We start from the raw sequence: 19,192 nt of genomic DNA, 5'->3' as shown, positions 1-19,192 counted from the left end.
AGGTAGCCACAAGTGGCATATGGTTCCCCACAGATTCATCTGGATCTTAAGAGTCCCAGCAGTTCCTGCAGCCGTCTTCTGCACCGGGCAGAGGCTGCTTGGAAACCTGCCTCAGCCTTGGTTTCTTCTCATGGTAAGACACCGTTTAGAGACCTCCTTGCTTTGCTTGGGGGCTGCCTTTAAACACAGGCTCTCACCATTAATCCCTGCACCATCCCTTCACAATGAGGTGTTGTTTGTCCTCTTCAGCCAAAAGGAAAATGAGTCAGGGAGGGTGGACACGACCTGCCCAGCTTCAAACAGTGACAGGGCTGAGTCGGTCTCACCCTACCCCTCGATGTTCATTCATCACTATCTATTGATTCTTCAGCAAGGGACTAATAGGTGATGACATAGCTGGAAACAGCCCTGAAAACATTGTGGAGGAAATAATTTGATAAACGACAGTGAGATTATTCTTAATTGCACAGCGGATTAAAGGTATTAAAGACAATTGTGTCACATGCCCATTCCCCTGGCTAGCAGAGGAGAGCCTATTTCTCAATACCTCTGTAGGCAGCACTATCGCTGCCCTTTGGGCAAACATCTAGGTGGTGATGAACTTGCAGCAACCGATAGCGGAGAAGGTGTGACGGTGGCTTGGAAAACAGGTGCTGACCCTTCCTGGCGTGGTGAGATGGAAAGCATCCATAGGTGAAATAGGGCTATAGGAGAGGAGTGTACAGAAGACTTGGCTTAAGGTTTAGACCATGCAAGAACACCTCAGAGCACAAGAACCACCTGGATCCCTTCTCAGGAGCTGGTTTGACATCCTTTGGAGACTTGTGAAGAGTCCTGGTTGGGAACCAGGCAAGGCTGGTTGGTTTCTCCTCCACCTCTTTGCACCAGGTTGGACTCTGGCTCCTGGAGAAGCAGCACTTTTTTAAACTCTAATGATTAACGATGCGGTGTGGGGCCCCAGAGCAAAGTCAACCTTAGAAAGTTATGACTCACAAAACAATGGAAGGCTGCAAAAACACGGTGACACAGCAAAAATAATTTTTTGTTTCTGATGCTGCCTGGTTCTGAGGCACGGCAGAGGTTTCTAACAGACTGTGGGTGATGGCCGCCTCCTGCAACTGGAAGAAGAAAACCGTGGAGGAGCAGAGCTCTCGTGCACATGGCATGTGTCGGCAAGTACAGCTGCGGTCTGTGGCCATTAAAAAGGGGAAATATGGAATATCAAGGTGACCTCTCAGAGCCTGAAAGCCAGTCCTGCTCTTGTTGAGAATATTTCTCAAAGGTATGACGTCCAGATCTTGGTGTCGTCTGTGCTGTTTTGACAAAAACCGCTCAAAACCACAGCTGTCCTGCGCTGGATTGATCATAGAATGACAGAACAATTTGTGTTGGAAGGCACCTTCAAGATCATCTTGTTCCAACCCCCCTGCCATGGGCAGGGACACCCTCCACTACACCAGGTTGCTCAAAGCCCCATCCAACCTGGCCTTGAACGCTTCCAGGGATGGGGCAGCCACAGCTTCTCTGGGCAACCTGTGCCAGTGCCTCACCACCCTCATTGTAAAAAATTTCTTCCTTCTATCTAATCTAAACCACTCCTCTTGCAGTTTAAAGCCATTACCCCTTGTCCTGTCACTACACACCCTTGTCCAAAGCCCCTCTCCAGCTTTCCTGTAGCCCCTTTAGGTACTGGAAGGTGCTGGAAGTTCTCCCCAGAGCCTTCTCTTCTCCAGGCTGAACAAGCCCAACTCTCTCAGTTTGTCTCTATAAAAGAGGTGCTCCAGCTCTTGGATAACCTTTGTTGCCTCCTCTGGACCGGGTCCAACAGCTCCATGTCCTTCTGGTGTTGGAGGCCCTAGAGCTGGACGCAGCACTGCAGGAGGGGTCTCATGAGAGCAGAGCAGAGGGGCAGAATCCCCTCCCTCACTCCCTGCTGCCCACGCTGGATTTGCTCCGCTCCACAGGTGGTTCATGGACAATTGATGAACGGGCATTGGCTCGGAAGAGGCAAGAGAAATCATAGAATCATAGAATCATAGAATCGTTAGGGCTGGAAGGGACCTTCAAAGGCCATCTAGTCCAACCCCCCTGCAAGGAACAGGGATATCTCCAACTAGATCAGGTTGCTCAGGGCCTCATCCAACCGGGCCTTGAACGTCTCCAGGGATGGAGCATCCACCACCTCTCTGGGCAACCTGTTCCAGTGTTCTACAACTCTCATGGTAAAAAATTTTTTCCTAATATCCAACCTGAATCTACCTCCCTCTATTTTAAAACCATTACCCCTTGTCCTATCACAACTGGCCCTCCTGAACAGCCTCTCCCCATCTTTCTTGTAGGCCCCCTTGAGGTACTGGAAGACCGCTATAAGGTCACCCCGGAGCCTCCTCTTCTCCAGGCTGAACAGCCCCAACTCTTTCAGCCTGTCCTCATAGGAAAGGTGCTCCAGCCCTCTTATCATCTTCGTGGCCCTCCTCTGGACCCTCTCCAACTGGTCCATGTCCTTCTTATGCTGGGGACTCCAGAACTGGACGCAATACTCCAAGTGAGGTCTCACGAGGGCAGAGTAGAGGGGGAGAATCACCTCCCTCGACCTGCTGGCCACGCTCCTCTTGATGCAGCCCAGGACGCGGTTGGCCTTCTGGGCCGCAAGAGCACATTGCCGGCTCATATTGAGCTTCTCGTCCACCAGTACTCCCAAGTCCTTCTCCTCAGGGCTGCTCACAATCCATTCTCCGCCCAGTCTGTATTTGTGCCTGGGATTGCCACGACCCAGATGTAGGACCTTGCACTTGGCCTGGTTAAACTTCATGAGGTTGGCACGGGCCCACCTCTCCAGCCTGTCGAGGTCCCTCTGGATGGCATCCCTCCCTTCCAGCGTGTCGACGGCACCACACAGCTTGGTGTCATCGGCGAACTTGCTGAGGGTGCACTCCATGCCACTGTCCACGTCACCGACAAAGATGTTGAAGAGGGCTGGGCCCAACACGGACCCCTGAGGGACGCCACTCGTGACCGGTCTCCACATGGACATCGAGCCGTTGACCACTACTCTCTGAGTGCGGCCATTGAGCCAATTCCTTATCCACCGAGTGGTCCACCCATCAAACCCATGCCTCTCTAGTTTAGAGAGAAGAATGTCGTGCGGGACAGTGTCAAAAGCTTTGCACAAGTCCAGGTAGATGACATCCGTTGGTCAACCCTTGTCCACCGATGTTGTCACCCCATCATAAAAGGCCACCAAGTTGGTCAGGCACGATCTGCCTTTGGTGAAGCCATGTTGGCTGTCACCCACCACCTCCTTGCTCTCCGTGTGCCTTAGCATGGTTCCCAGGAGAATCTGCTCCATGACCTTGCCAGGCACAGAGGTGAGGCTGACCGGCCTGTAGTTGCCCGGGTCCTCCTTGTTCCCCTTTTTAAAAATGGGGGTTATGTTCCCTCTCTTCCAGTCATCGGGGACCTCGCCAGACCGCCACGACTTCTCAAATACAATGGCCAGTGGCTTGGCAACTTCATCCGCCAGTTCCTTCAGGACCCGCGGATGGATCTCATCAGGTCCCATGGACTTGTGCACCTTCAAGTTCCTCAGATGTTCCCGAACCTGCTCTTCAAGTACAGTGGACGGTGGTTCATCCTCACAGTCCCTGCTAGTTCTTTCCACAGCTTGGGTGGTAAGACAAGAGGCTTTATCAGTGAAGACTGAGGCAAAAAAGTCATTGAGTACCTCAGCCTTCTCTATGTCCCGGGTGACCAGAGCACCAGTATCCTTCCGGAGGGGGCCTACATTCTCCTTGGACTTCCTTTTGTCCCCTACATACCTATAGAAGCATTTCTTATTGCTTTTTATATCCCTTGCCAAATTCAATTCCTTCAGGGCTTTAGCCTTCCTCACCTGATCCCTGGTCACTCGTACAGCTTCTCTGTATTCCTCCCAGGCTATCTGTCTCTGCTTCCACCCTCTGTAGGCTAACCTCTTCATTTTCAGTTGGTCCAGGAGCTCCTTGCTCATCCACGCAGGCCTCCTGGTCTTTTTGCCCGACTTGTTCTTCATCGGGATGCACCTCTGCTGAGCTTGGAGAAGGTGCTCCTTGAATGTGGACCAACTTTCCTGGGCCCCTCGTCCCTCCAGGGCCGCCTCCCACGGCACTTTGCCCATCAAGTCCTTGAAGAGGACGAAGTCCACCTTCTTGAAGTCTAGGGTACAGAGTTTGCTGAATGGTTTCCTTGCTGCCCCATGGATCTTGAACTCCACCGTGTCGTGGTCACTGCAGCCAAGGCTGTCCTTAAGTTTCACATCGCCCACCAGTCCCTCCCTGTTGGTGAGCACAAGGTCGAGCATGGCACCCCTCCTTGTTGGCTCCTCTATCACCTGCAGGAGGAAGTTGTCATCCACGCATTCCAGGAACCTCCTGGACTGCCTGTGCCCTGCCGTATTGTCTCTCCAACAGATGTCAGGGTGGTTGAAGTCCCCCATGAGGACCAGGGCTTGTGACCGCGAGGCTGCTCCTATCTGGCTATAAAGTGCCTCATCTGCTCTGTCCTCCTGGCCAGGTGGCCTGTAACAGACCCCTACCGTAACATCGCCTATCCGTCCCCGTCCTCTAATCTTGACCCATAAGCTCTCTGTCAGCTCCTCCTCCGACCCCAGGCGAAGCTCCACGCACTCCAGCCGGTTGCTGACATAGAGAGTGACACCCCCTCCTTGTCTCCCCTTCCTGTCCTTTCTAAAAAGCTTATACCCCTCCATGTTGACACTCCAGTCATAGGAGTCGTCCCACCACGTCTCCGTGATGCCAATAAGGTCGTAGCCCTGCTCATGTGCACGCATCTCCAGCTCATCCTGTTTATTTCCCATGCTGCGTGCGTTGGTGTACATACACTTCAGCTGGGCCTCCGACAAAGCCGACTCGCTGGCTGGAGCGACAGGGGTTCTCTTGGACGGCAGTGTAAGTTCGTTTGAACATACACTGAGGAAGGCAGAGAACGTCTGCCTGTGGCCATCTGAGGCCCGACCTGATACAATGGGGAAAGCCCCTCCAGCCCGCAGGATGCTGGTGAAGCTCTAAAGCCCACCTGAGCCATGGGGCATCCCGCATCCCTGCCACGTGCTGCTCCCTCCCTCCTCATCCACGACAGCCTCTCCTGGCCAGGTTGGCCAGTAGCTCCCGCGTTCTTCCACCAGGTTTCCCGAGGGCCCAGTTGGATTGAAAAAGCCAAGTGATTTTCGCCCTTTGGCAGCGAGGGCTGGCTCCCAGCCAGGAGCTGTGTCCTCGAGAGTCCGAAGAGCTGGAGAGGTTGTACCTGGAGCCAAGCCCCGAGTCTGTGCAAGCCCCAGGTGGGTGGGGTGCCCGTGGGACAGGCTATAAGAAGCACCGGGCAGCTGAGCAAACAAGGCACGCCGGAGCAGAGGGAGAGAAGGACATGGCCGAGCTGCACGTCCGCTCCGTTCTGGTGACTGGGGCCAACCGGGGAATCGGCCTGGGGCTCATCCGACATTTCCTGGGGATGCCCAAGCCACCCCAGTGGGTCTTTGCGGCTTGTCGGGACCCCAAGGGGCAGCGAGCGCAGGTGAGGCTGGGCTGGGACGGAGCGGGCCAGAGGGACGGAGCAGCAGGTTGGAGCAGGGACAGGCTTTGCAGAGGGCTCCAGCTGCAGCCGGGCACCGCGGCACAGGGCAGCCGGGCTGGGACGGCTGTGGGACCAGCTGTGCGTGGGCTGTGCAGCGAGGCAGGGCAGCCGGAGCAGGGAGCTGGGAGCCAGGCGGTGCAGGGACGGAGCCGGAGCAACGTGGACTTTGCCTGGGCAGGGCTGAGCCTGTGCGCAGCCCCTCCTGCCTCGCTGTGCCCACACGATCCCCTCTCTTGCAGGAGCTACAGAATTTGGCCTCCAAGCACCCCAACCTGGTCATCGTCTCGCTCGGTAGGTGCCCCGAGGTGGGGGTCCCTCACCCCTTTTTACCTGCTGACTGTCCTGACATTGCACGCATGCCCTGGATGCCCTGCACCATGAAGGAGCTGTGCCAATGGGCTGGTGCCTGTGGGGACAGGAAGCACTACTGTCCCTCCTGCCCATAGCCTGCCCCAAGGGCATGTTCCTGGGAGTACACTGGCAACCCCAAGCCACCACAGAGACACTGACCTCCCCTATTTTGGGTCTGCAGAAGTCAGTGACCCCGCCAGTGTCAAGGCAGCTGCAGCCAGAGTCGGAGAGCACCTGGGGGGCTCGGGGCTGAACCTCCTCATCAACAACGCTGGAATTGTAAAAGCGAACTCCCTTGATAATGAGACACTGGAGAACATGACCCAGACTTACACCACCAACACAATTGGGCCTCTGCTGCTGGGCCAGGTGAGACCCTCACCCCAGCACTGCAGCTCAGCTCCAGGGAGCATCCCTTCCCGCAGTGCTGGCTCCATGAGCTGGGCCATCACAGGGGGCATGAAGCACCCGTGGGAGAAGGTCTTGGCTCTGCTCCAGTGCCTGAGGGGCTCTTGTTCAACAAGAAGCTCAGGGACCCATGGATTGGAGCTCAGGAGCTGGAACGTGTTGGTCTGGGGCAGTGGGAAGAGGAGGGAGGATGGTCCGGTGCTGGGGCCAACATTGCCCACTGTGGAAGGAGCTGGTCCTCTTCCCTGTGCCACTTCCATCAGTGCCCCTGTCTCCTCTCCTCTCCTCTCCTCACAGGCGTTCCTGCCCCTGCTGAAGAAGGCTGCCCAAGGGAGCCCGGGCTCAGCACTGAGCTGCAGCAAGGCAGCCATCATCAACATTTCCAGCGTTGCAGGTTGCATTGGAGACATCCAGTTCTGGGATTATGGACACGTTGTCCCGTACCGCTGCAGCAAGGTAGTGCCACACTACACCGGGCATCAGCCCAGATGTTTTCCTGTTCGAATGATCTTTCATGCCTTCCAACCTCCACCTCAGTCTCTGCACCTCTCTGTGCTGTGCCTGAGCTCCCGTCAGTCACTGGGTCCATCTGACCGCACGTTGCTGTGCCTGGCCCTGGGTCCCACCTCAGGAGAACATGCCAGGATGGGCTGTTGGCTGGGCTGGGTTTCCACACAGGAATACTGCAGCAGCACTGTGTGCCCTGGGGACCTGTTTCCACCTGCCCTAAACATGCCCTGTCCCTGCCGTGGGGTCGGCACGTGTCCCCTTGCAGCCACCCTTCCCCTCCCACCGCCATCCCTGCCCTGTCTCCCCGCAGGCTGCTCTCAACATGCTGACCAGGTGCCAGGCCCTGGGCTACCGGAGCACGGCGTCCTCTGCGCCGCTCTCCACCCTGGCTGGGTGCAAACCGACCTGGGGTCCGCAGCTGGACACACGGTAAGAGTTTTGCCAGGGCGGGTTCATCAGAGCCCCTGTGCTGATTTTCCAGGGGAGGGAGGTGCTGCCCTGAGCCCCTGACCACCCCCCTGCCTGCCCCAGCCCTGCCTGGGCAGCTCCTCCCGCCCTGCCTGCCGGGTGCCCTCGGCTCCCCACTCAGCCCCTCTGCCCGGGGTCACTGGCTTTCCCCTCGCCCTCGAGCAGATCCTTCCTAGGCTCCCGGCTGCTCCAGGGCAGCCCTTTGCCAGGCCTCGGGCACAGGCTGCCTCTGCCCCTCTACCCCACAGCCCCCCGTGACGGTGGATGCCAGTGTGCGCGGGATGCTGCAGGTGCTCTCCTCCTTCTCCGAGAAGGACACCGGCACCTTCCGGGACTGGGAAGGGAAAGTCATGCCCTGGTGAGACACCAGCCCGGCCTCCTGGCAGCGGGGCCCCGTGCTGCTGCTCCCACCTGCCCCACGCCCTCAATAAAGCCATGCCCGAGAGCCACCGGCTCTGCTGTGCAGCCCCACTCCTTTTCCCGGCATGCGGCGGTGCCCGCAGCCACCTGCCCACTCCACGGCTCTCAGTGGGGTCCCCACGAGTGACAGCCCGTGGGTCCTGCGTCACTGGCATCGCCTCCTGGAGACATCCCCTCCAGGCAGAGCCCCTCTCCCGGGAGCAGAGAGATCTCCCCACCATCTGCAGGGCTGCCGTTCCCCCTGCCTGGCTGAGGGGCACCCCAAGGGCTGTGCTTGCCCTGGGCTGCCCGAGGCACTGGGGGTCGCAAGGACCAGCCGTCCTCTCCCCTCTGCCGTGGCCTCAGGCGGGACAGACGGACACACAGAATTTGGGCAGCACGTGGGGAGCGGGTGCCGGGCTCGGCCAGGGGGCTGAGGCTGTGGGTGCCGACACGGAGCCGAGAGGTGTCAGCTCCCGGCGTTTACAAAGGTGTGGGGTACAGGGGGGCTGCAGGGCCGTGTGTGGGGTGGGGAAGGGGAGAGAAGCTGCCCCCGTGCCCTTCCCCTCTCCCTGGCAGCCCAGGGTGGGGTGACCACGCGGAGGGGTGAGCCGGCGAGCGGGAGGCTGCGGTGAGAGCAAGAGGCACCGTGATCCGTCCGTCTGTCTGTCATGGGGCAGGCTGTTCCCTTCCCAGCCCAGGAAGGTGCCGGAGGTGCCCTGCGAGAGGTTGCCAGTACGGCCAGGGTGCCCCGCACGCTGCGCTCCCCCGTCGGGTGCCTGCAGAAGAGGCCGAGGTGCAGCGTCGCTGCCGGGGGCTTGAGCAGACCGGAGGGTGCAGGGCCGGGGGAGCAGCACCCACGGTGCTCACGGGGGTCGTTTTCCTTACTGCCACCCCTTGCTCTCCGTGCTGGGCAAGGGGACAGGGCTGGCTCTCCCTGCCTGCTCCGCCCCAGGAGAGGGTCCTGGCAGCCCACAGCAGCGCACAACATCCCCTGCCCCGCGTGCCTCTGCCCTCTCCGGGAGCTGGGGGTACAGCGGGGGTCCCACTGACCCTCCCCTGCACAGCCCAGTGCCTTCTGTGTCCCCGTGTCCATCCTCCCCCAGCCAGGAGTGACGGCCACGCACAAGATCCCCTTGTCCTGGAGCTCCGCAGCTGTGCACCTCGTCACCATGTTCTGGGCAGCCTGGAAGAGGCAGCGCCGTGCCAGCACGACTCGGGGCATGGGTGGGCAGCAGGGGGGAACGTTTCCCAGGCAGAAGAGGGCTGTGGAGGTGGGAAATGGGATCCTGCCCTGGGGAAAATCGTCGGCACAAGCTGCCTGAAAGGCTCAGTCCCGGGTGCTGCTGCTCTGTGTCTCTGTGCTTCTGCTGGGGAGAACCAGGCAGGGGCTGGGTGGCCTGGGGCAGGTGGGTGTCCATGGGCTCCCCTTCACGGGCACGGTGCATGGCAGAGCATCCCCGGCACCTCCCCTGGCACCTCCCTTCGCTGGCACGGTATGGGTACATGGGGGCCTCCGGCACCCCGAGGCACAGCATCCTTCAACTGGAAGAAGAAAACTGTGGAGCAGAGCTCTCGTGTTCATGGCTCTATACTTGTCAGCAAGTATAGCTGCGGTCTGTGGCCATTAAAAAGGGGAAATATAGAATATCAAGGTGACCTCTCAGAGCCTGAAAGCCAGTCCTGCTCTTGTTGAGAATATTTCTGAAAGGTATGACGTCCAGATCTTGGTGTCGTCTGTGCTGTTTTGACAAAAACCACTCAAAACCACAGCTGTCCTGCGCTGGATTGATCATAGAGTGATAGAACAATTTGTGTTGGAAGGGACTTTCAAGATCATCTTGTTCCAACCCCCCTGCCATGGGCAGGGACGCCTTCCATTACACCAGGTTGCTCAAAGCCCGATCCAACCTGGCCTTGAACACTTACAGGGATGGGGTAGCCACAACTCCTCTGGGCAACCTGTCGCCACCCTCATTGTAAAAAATTTCTTCCTTCTATCTAATCTAAACCTCTCCTCTTTCAGTTTAAAGCCATTACCCCTTGTTCTGTCACTACACACCCTTGTCCAAAGCCCCTCTCCAGCTTTTCTGTAGCCCCTTTAGGCACTGGAAGGTGCTGGAAGGTCTCCCTGGAGCCTTCTCTTCTCCAGGCTGAACAGCCCCGACTCTCTCAGCCTGTCTCCATAGCAGAGGTGCTCTAGCCTTGGATCATCTCCGTGGCCTCCTCTGGACCCGCTCCAACAGCTCCATGTCCTTCTGATGTTGGGGACCCCAGAGCTGAAGGCAGCACTGCAGGAGGGTGTCAGGAGAGCAGAGCAGAGGGGCAGATTCCCCTGGCTCGACCTGCTGCCCACGCTGGATTTGCTCCGCTCCACGGGTGGTTCATGGACAATCGGTGAACGGGCATTGGCTCCGAAGAGGCAAGAGCAAGGCAGAGAACGTCTGCCCGCGGCCATCTGAGGCCCGACCTGATACAATGGGGAAAGCCCCTCCAGCCTGCAGGATGCTGGTGAAGCTCTAGAGCCCACCTGAGCCGTAGGACATCCCGCATCCCTGACATGTGCTGCGCCCTCCCTCCTCACCCATGACAGCCTCTCCTGGCCAGGCTGGCCAGTAGCTCCCGCGTTCTTCTGCCAGGTTTCCCGAGGGCCCAGTTGGATTGAAAAAGCCAAGTGATTTTCGCCCTTTGGCAGCGAGGGCTGGCTCCCAGCCAGGAGCTGTGTCCTCGAGAGTCCGAAGAGCTGGAGAGGTTGTACCTGGAGCCAAGCCCCGAGCCTGTGCAAGCCCCGGGTGGGTGGGGTGCCCGTAGGACAGGCTATAAGAAGCACCGGGCAGCCGAGCAAACAAGGCACGCCGGAGCAGAGGGAGAGAAGGACATGGCCGAGCTGCACGTCCGCTCCGTTCTGGTGACTGGCACCAATCAAGGAATCGGCCTGGGTCTCATCCGACATTTCCTGGGGATGCCCAAGCCACCCCAGTGGGTCTTTGCGGCTTGTCTGGACCCCAAGGGACAGCGAGCGCAGGTGAGGCTGGGCTGGGACGGAGCGGGCCAGAGGGACGGAGCAGCAGGTTGGAGCAGGGACGGGCTTTGCAGAGGGCTCCAGCTGCAGCCGGGCACCGCGGCACAGGGCAGCCGGGCTGGGACGGCTGTGGGACCAGCTGTGCGTGGGCTGTGCAGAGGGGACAGTGGCACAGGGTGCGTGCCAGAGGCACAGAGCCCCATCCGACAGGAACAGGGCAGCCAGAGCAGAGCAGGGTGCTGGGAGCCAGGCGGTGCAGGGATGGAGCTGCAGCGACGTGGACTTTGCCTGGGAAGGGCTGAGCCTGTGCGCAGCCCCTCCTGTGCCCCACTGTGCCCACACGGTCGCCTCTCTTGCAGGAGCTACAGAATTTGGCCTCCAAACACCCCAACCTGGCCATCATCTCGCTTGGTAGGTGCCTCGACAAGGGGATCCCTCACACCTTTTTACCTGGCGAGTGTCCTGCTGCTGTGCATGCCCTGGGTGCCCTGCACCGAGAGAGAGCTGTGCCTATAGGCTGGTGTCTGCAGGGACACTGGGAACTGCTTTCACTGGGGGACGCAGGGGGCTCCAAGACATCACAGGGCTCAAGTTCTGACCTCTTCTGTTTCGACTCTGCAGATGTCCGCGACCCCGCCAGCATCAAGGCGGCTGCAGCCAGAGTTGGGGAGCATCTGGGGGGCTCGGGGCTGAACCTCCTCATCAACAACGCTGGAATTTCCAAGTTGAATTTGCTTGATAACGAGACACTGGAGGACATGACCCAGACGTACACCACTAACACGATTGGGCCCCTGCTGATGGGCCAGGTGGGACCTTCATCCTAGCTCAGCTGTCCCAGGGGACACAAAGGGCAGGTGGAAGAGGATCCTGGCTCTGCTCCAGTGTCTGATGAGCTCTTGCTCAAGAAGAATGTTGTGAAACCGCGGCATGGGCTCCGGAGCTGGAGTGTGATGGGCTGGGTCAGTGGGAAGAGGATGCGGTGCCGGGGCCAATGTTGCCCACTGTGGAAGGAGCTGTGCCACCTGTCCCCTGTGCCACCTCCATCAGTGCCTCTGTCTCCTCTCCTCTCCTCGCAGGCGTTCCTGCCCCTGCTGAAGAAGGCTGCCCAAGGGAGCCCGGGCTCAGCGCTGAGCTGCAGCAAGGCAGCCATCATCAACATTTCCAGCTCTGCGGGCTCCATCACTTCTCCCGATGGTTGGGATCTCTTGCAAGATATCTCGTACCGCTGCAGCAAGGTACAGCCCTGCCATAGTGGGGACACATTTGCCTCTCCTGTCCCTGCCGTGGGGTCGGCACGTGTCCCCTTGCAGCCACCCTTCCCTCCCACCGCCATCCCTGCCCTGTCTCCCTGCAGACTGCTCTCACCATGCTGACCAGGTGCCAGGCCCTGGGCTACCGGGAGCACGGCGTCCTCTGCGCCGCTCTCCACCCTGGCTGGGTGCAAACCGACATGGGCAGCTCAGTTGGAGGAACGGTAAGAGTTTTGCCAGGGCGGGTCCATCAGAGCCCCTGTGCTGATTTTCCAGGGGAGGGAGGTGCTGCCCTGAGCCCCTGACCACCCCCCTGCCTGCCCCAGCCCTGCCTGGGCAGCTCCCCCCGCCCTGCCTGCCGGGTGTCCTCATGCCCTCGGGTCCCCGCTCAGCCCCTTTTCCCCGGGGCCGCTGGCTTTCCCCTCGCCCTCGAGCGGTCCTTCCCCCGGCCCCGGCTGCTCAAGGGCAGCCCTTTGCCAGGCCTCGGGCACAGGCTGCCTCTGCCCCTCTGCCCCACAGCCCCCCGTGACGGTGGACGCCAGCGTGCGCGGGATGCTGCAGGTGCTCTCCTCCTTCTCCGAGAAGGACACCGGCACCTTCCGGGACTGGGAAGGGAAAGTCGTGCCCTGGTGAGACGCCAGCCCGGCCTCCTGCCAGTGGGTCCCCGTGCCACTGCTCCCACCTGCCCCACGCCCTCAATAAAGCCATGCCCGAGAGCCACCGGCTCTGCTGTGCAGCCCCGCTCCTTCTCCCGGCGTGCGGCGGTGCCCGCAGCCGCCTGCCCACCCCACGGCTCTCACTGGGATCCCCACGAGTGACAGCCCGTGGGTCCTGTGGCACTGGCAGCGCCCTCTGGAGACGTCCCCTCCAGCAGGCACCGGAGCCGGGGCAGAGCCCCTCTCCCGGGAGCAGAGAGATCTCCCCAGCATCCGCAGGGCTGGGGAACATCCCCAGCATCCGCAGGGCTGCCATTCCCCCTGCCCGGCTGTGGGGCACCCCCAGGGCTGTGCTTGCCCTGGGCTGCCCGAGGGGCTGGGGGTCGCAGGGACCAGCTGCCCTCTCCCCTCTGCCGCGGGACGCGTGGTCTCAGGCGGGAAAGACGGACACACAGCGCTCGGGCAGCACGTGGGGAGCAGGTGCCGGGCTCGGCCAGGGGGCTGAGGCTGTGGGTGCCGACACGGAGCCGAGAGGCGTCAGCTCCCGACGTTTACAGAGGCGTGGGGTACAGGGGGTCTGCAGGGCCGTGTGTGGGGTGGGGAAGGGGAGAGAAGCTGCCCCCGTGCCCTTCCCCTCTCCCTGGCAGCCCAGGGTGGGGTGACCACGCGGAGGGGTGAGCCGGCGAGCGGGAGGCTGCGGTGAGAGCAAGAGGCACCGTGATCCGTCCGTCTGTCCGTCATGGGGCAGGCTGTTCCCTTCCCAGCCCAGGAAGGTGCCAGAGGTGCCCTGCGAGAGGTTGCCAGTACGGCCAGGGTGCCCCACACGCTGCGCTCCCCCGTCGGGTGCCTGCAGAAGAGGCCGAGGTGCAGCGTCGCTGCCGGGGGCTTGAGCAGACCGGAGGGTGCAGGGCCGGGGGAGCAGCACCCACGGTGCTCACGGGGGTCGTTTTCCTTACTGCCACCCCCTGCTCTCCGTGCTGGGCAAGGGGACAGGGCTGGCTCTCCCTGCCTGCTCCGCCCCAGGAGAGGGTCCTGGCAGCCAACAGCACCGCACGACATCCCCTGCCCCGAGTGCCCCTGCCCTCCCTGGCAGCTGGGGGTACAGTGGGGGTCCCGCTGACCCTCCCCTGCACAGCCCAGTGCCTTCTGCGTCCCCGTGTCCGTCCTCCCCCAGCCAGGAGTGACGGCCACGCACAAGATCCCCTTGTCCTGGAGCTCCGCAGCCGTGCACCTCGTCACCATGTTCTGGGCAGCCTGGAAGAGGCAGCGCTGTGCCAGCACAACTCGGGGCATGGGTGGGCAGGAGGGGGGGACGTTTCCCAGGCAGAAGAGGGCTGTGGAGGTGGGAAATGGGATCCTGCCCTGGGGAAAAGTGTCGGCACAAGCTGCCTGAAAGGCTCAGTCCCGGGTGCTGCTGCTCTGTGTCTCTGTGCTTCTGCTGGGGAGAACCAGGCAGGGGCTGGGTGGCCTGGGGCAGGTGGGTGTCCCCATGGGCTCCCCTTCACGGGCACGGTGCATGGCAGAGCATCCCTGGCACCTCCCCTGGCACCTCCCCTCGCTGGCAAGGTACGGGTACATGGGGGCCTCTGGCACCCTGAGGCACAGCCCGACGGAGCCCAGTTTGGTGGAGACACTGATGACGGTGCCCTGCAGCTACTCAGCCCCTCCTTCCGCACAAAGCGTGGGAGATGCTGGAGCTGGGCTGAGGTGACTCCTAGCCTCCCTGCTCCCCTGGGTGGGCAGAGGATACCCACAGTCCTGGTCTTGTCCTCATCAGTCCTTCTCATTGCGATGTCAGAAGCCACCCAGCTGAGGTGACACTGCGTGTAATGAATTCACCGATGGCAGTGTGACATCTGAACTGACACACATGTCATAGAATCATGGAATGGTTTGGGTTGGAAGAGACCTTCAAGATCATGTAGTTCCAACCTCCCTGCCATGGGCAGGGACACCTTCCACTACACCAGGTTGCTCAAAGCCTCATCCAACCTGGCCTTGAACACTGCCAGGGATGAGGCAGCCACGGCTTCTCTGGGCGACCTGGTCCAGTGCCTCACCACCCTCAGAGGGAAGAATTTCTTCCTTAGATCTCATCGGAATCTCCCCTCTTTCAGTTCAAAGCCTTAGTCCCTTGTCCTGTCATTACACCCGTGTCCAAAGCCCCTCTCCAGCTTTCTTGCAGCCCCTTTAGGCACTGGAAGGTCTCCCTGGAGCCTTCTCCAGGCTGAACAACCCCAACTCTCTCAGCCTGTCTCCATAGCAGAGGTGCTCCAACCCTTGCATCATCTCTGTGGTCTCCTCTGGACCCGCTCTGTAGGGGAGCGTGAAAAAGTTGACGCGCGAATGTCGTTTGGGTTCATTGACTGAACAATTCTCCATTGATTAAGTGCTGCTGCACTGATGGCTGATCGAGTTTTGCTCTCAGCGAGTGTGCGACTGGCCATGTGCTAATTACAACTCTGAGGGTGAGAAGAGGAAAACCTTGTGTGCAGCGGGACGGGACACAGGGTTTCAGAGCCGGTAGAGCAAAGCTGGGACTATGGCTCAGCGGATGCACTGGATACGGTGTTTGGAACTGATGGAGCCGGACTGGGACTTTGCAGAACTGAGTAAGCAGAAACTCGGAGCTTTTGGCAGACAAGGAGAAAGCGAATTGGAAGACGTGAGAAGAGGAAGCCTTAGTGAGGAAGGCAGACCACTGGGCAACCCCCCAGCTGCTGTGTGCAGGCACAACAGTGGGAATCTTACATACCAAAAAAGGTGGAGCGGAATGCCACTGCTCCTGCCCGCACGGGCCCTGCGTGGAAGGACGAAAGGTGCAACAGCCCGCCAGGGGTGCGGGTCGAGACGCGCTCCATCGTCGGAGTCTCCGCAGGGATGCCTGCTGAGAGGTGCCTGCCAGCCCCCGCCCCGAGGCGCAACAGTGCCCGAGGGTCGACCATGGCACCGCAGCAGGAGCGGCAGCGCTGGCGAGTCTGTAAGTGATCTGGGTCAGGGCAGCGTGCGGGCAAACTGCCTGTAGGGTTTCTAAGCACATATAGATGTGTCTGGAACACGTCACCAACACAACTCTGAACTCTGGCATCTCGTCCTGCGTGTGCCTGGGTGACTGAGACGTGCTCATGGTACGAAGCGAGTGCGGAGTCGTGATCCGCGGGTCTGCTCTCCCGTGGGGGAAACAGCCGGAGACGGACGAAGCGACTGAAAAATGAGAGTGAATGAGTCATTTTGCTGACTAATAAATAGTGCTGGTATTGAGCTTTGCCACGTGTGTGTCTCCTTGCCAAATCCTCAAATCTACCTGAAACATGCTCCAACAACACTGTGTCCTTCTGATGTTGGGGATCCCAGAGCTGAACGCAGCACTGCAGGGGGGTCTCAGGAGAGCAGAGCAGAGGGGCAGAATCTTCTCCCTCGCCCTGCTGCCCACGCTATTTGGGTGCAGCCCAGGACATGATTGGCTTTCTGGGCTGCCAGCGCACGGTGCCGGATCATGGTTTGCTTCTCCTCAACCAACACCCCCAAGTCCTTCTCCTCAGGGCTGCTCTCCATCCATTCTCCACCCAGCATGTACTTGTGCTTGGGATTGCTCGACCCACGTGCAGGACCTTGCACTTGGCCTTGTTGAACTTCATGAGGTTCTCACAGACCCACCTCTCCAGCCCGTCAAGGTCCCGCTGGATGGCATCCCTTCCCTCCAGCATGTCCACAACACCACACAGCTTGGCGTCATCTGCAAACTTGCTGAGGCTGCACTCGATCCCACTGTCCATGTCGTCAACAAAGATGTTAAACAGCAACAGCCCCAGTACTGACCCCTGAGGAACACCACTCATCACTGGCCTCCGCTCAGACATTGAGCCATTGGCCGCAATTCTTTGAGTGAGTCTATCCAGCCCATTCCTCATCTACCGAGTGGTTCAATGGTCTCAAACCTGATCTTCTCCTACAGTGGGTGCTTCTTCATTCTCCTAGTCCCTGCTTTTGCCTTCTGCGACTTGCGCAGAGCGGATAGAGCACTTCAGAGTGACGACTGAGGCAACAAGTCATTGAGTACCTCAGCCTTCTCCAGATCCTGGGTAACCAGCTCTCCCCGTTTTCTTCCAGAGAGGGACCACATTTTCCCTACTCTGCCTTTTATTACTGAAGTACCTATAGAAGCTTTTCTTGTTGCCCTTGATGTCTCTTTCAAGATTTAACTCTATCAGGGCTTTAGCTTTCCTGACCTGATCCCAGACTGCTTGGACAATTTCTCTGTATTTCTCCCAGGCTACCTGTCCTTACTTCCAGCCTCTGTAGGTGTCCCTGTCATGCTTCAGTTTGTCCAGGAGCTTCTTGTTCATCCACATAGCCTCCTGCTGGTTTTGTACGACTTCCTCTTTGTTGTGTCGCACCGCTCCTGGACTTGAAGGAAGTGATCCTGAAACATTAACCAGGTTTCTTGGGCCCCTCTTCCCTTCCAGACTTTCTTCCATGTGACTCTACCAAGCAAATCCCTGAGGAGGCCCAAGTCTGCTCTCTGAAGTCCAGGGTAACTGAGCTTGCTGTGTTCCCTCCTCGCCGCCCTAAGGATCTTGAACTCCACCATTTCATGGTCACTGCAGCGTGGGCTGGCCTTGAGTTCTACATTCCCTACCAGCTTCTCCTGCTGGTGAGAACAAGGTCCAACATAGCACCTCTGCTCGTTGGTTCCTCTATCACTTGGAGAAGGGAGGTGTCATCAACGCGTTCCAGGAATCTCCTGGATTGCTTATGCCCTGCTGTGTTGTCCCTCCAGCAGATATCAGGGTGGGTGAATTCCCCCATGAGGACTGGGGCTTGTGAACACGAGGTTGCTCCTCTCTGTCTATAGAGGGTCTCATCCATCCCGTCTTCCTGGTCATTCGGTCTGTAGCAGACCCCCATTGGAATGGGTCGCTGATGAGGAGGTTCAGGCCTTGGCTTTCAGGTGAGACTAGGCAGCCTTCAGAGCCACCTGAGCCTGGGTAAGCTCCCTCAAGCTTTTGGGCAAAGCCCTGACCTTTTATCCTTCCCGTGACGAGCACGAGAAGAACCGCACAAAGGAGGTACGAGAAGATGAGCTGATTTTCAAAGTGGGAAGGCCCAGAGCGGAGGACCCAAGAGCAGCGGTGGCCTCAGCACGGCGGAAGTGGTGGGGCAGCTGCTCAGCCCAGGGCACAGTGAGGCAGCAGCCCAAAGGGATGGAGCCCATGACCAGCCGAGACGTGATGGGCAAGCAGTGCAGGGACCGCTCCCTGCTGCCAGTAGACCACACTGGATTTGCTCCACTCCACGGGTTCATGGACAATCGTTGAACGGGCATTGGCTCGGAAGAGGCAAGAGCAAGGCGGAGAACGACCATCTGAGGCCCGACCTGATACGATGGGGAAAGCCCCTCCAGCCCGCAGGATGCTGGTGAAGCTCTAAAGCCCACCTGAGCCATGGGGCATCCCGCATCCCTGCCACGTGCTGCTCCCTCCCTCCTCATCCACGACAGCCTCTCCTGGACAGGTTGGCCAGTAGCTCCCGCGTTCTTCCACCATGTTTCCCGAGGGCCCAGTTGGATTGAAAAAGCCGAGTGATTTTCGCCCTTTGGCAGCGAGGGCTGGCTCCCAGCCAGGAGCTGTGTCCTCGAGAGTCTGAAGAGCTGGAGAGGTTGAACCTGGAGCCAAGCCCCGAGTTTGTGCAAGCCCCGGGTGGGTGGGGTGCCCGTGGGACAGGCTATAAGAAGCACCGGGCAGCCGAGCAAACAAGGCACGCCGGAGCAGAGGGAGAGAAGGACATGGCCGAGCTGCACGTCCGCTCCGTTCTGGTGACTGGGGCCAACCGGGGAATCGGCCTGGGGCTCGTCCGGCATTTCCTGGGGATGCCCAAGCCACCCCAGTGGGTCTTTGCGGCTTGTCGGGACCCCAAGGGGCAGCGAGCGCAGGTGAGGCTGGGCTGGGACGGAGCGGGCCAGAGGGACGGAGCAGCAGGTTGGAGCAGGGACGAGCTTTGCAGAGGGCTCCAGCTGCAGCCGGGCACCGCGGCACAGGGCAGCTGTGCGTGGGCTGTGGGAGGGGACAGTGGCACAGGGTGCGTGCCAGAGGCACAGAGCCCCATCCGACAGGAACAGGGCAGTCAGAGCAGAGCAGGGTGCTGGGAGCCAGGCGGTGCAGGGACGGAGCTGCAGCGACGTGGACTTTGCCTGGGCAGGGCTGAGCTTGTGCGCAGCCCCTCCTGCCTCGCTGTGCCCACACGATCCCCTATCTTGCAGGAGCTACAGAATTTGGCCTCCAAGCACCCCAACCTGGTCATCATCCCACTTGGTATGTCCCCCAAGGTGGGGATCCCTCACCCCAGTTCTCCTTGTGAATGTTCTGGTGCTGCACACGCCCTGGGTGCTCTGTGCTGGGAGGGAGCTGTGCAGACAGGCTGGTGTCTGCGGGGACACGGAGCACCACTGTCCCTCCTGCCCATAGCCTGCCCCAAGGGCATGTCCCTGAAGGCACACT

Source organism: Tauraco erythrolophus, chromosome 15 (genome assembly GCF_009769465.1).
Source record: "Tauraco erythrolophus isolate bTauEry1 chromosome 15, bTauEry1.pri, whole genome shotgun sequence".
In the NCBI taxonomy this organism is placed as follows: Eukaryota; Metazoa; Chordata; class Aves; order Musophagiformes; family Musophagidae; genus Tauraco; species Tauraco erythrolophus.
The sequence above is the reverse complement of the archived record's forward strand: the minus strand, read 5'-3'. Positions refer to the sequence as shown.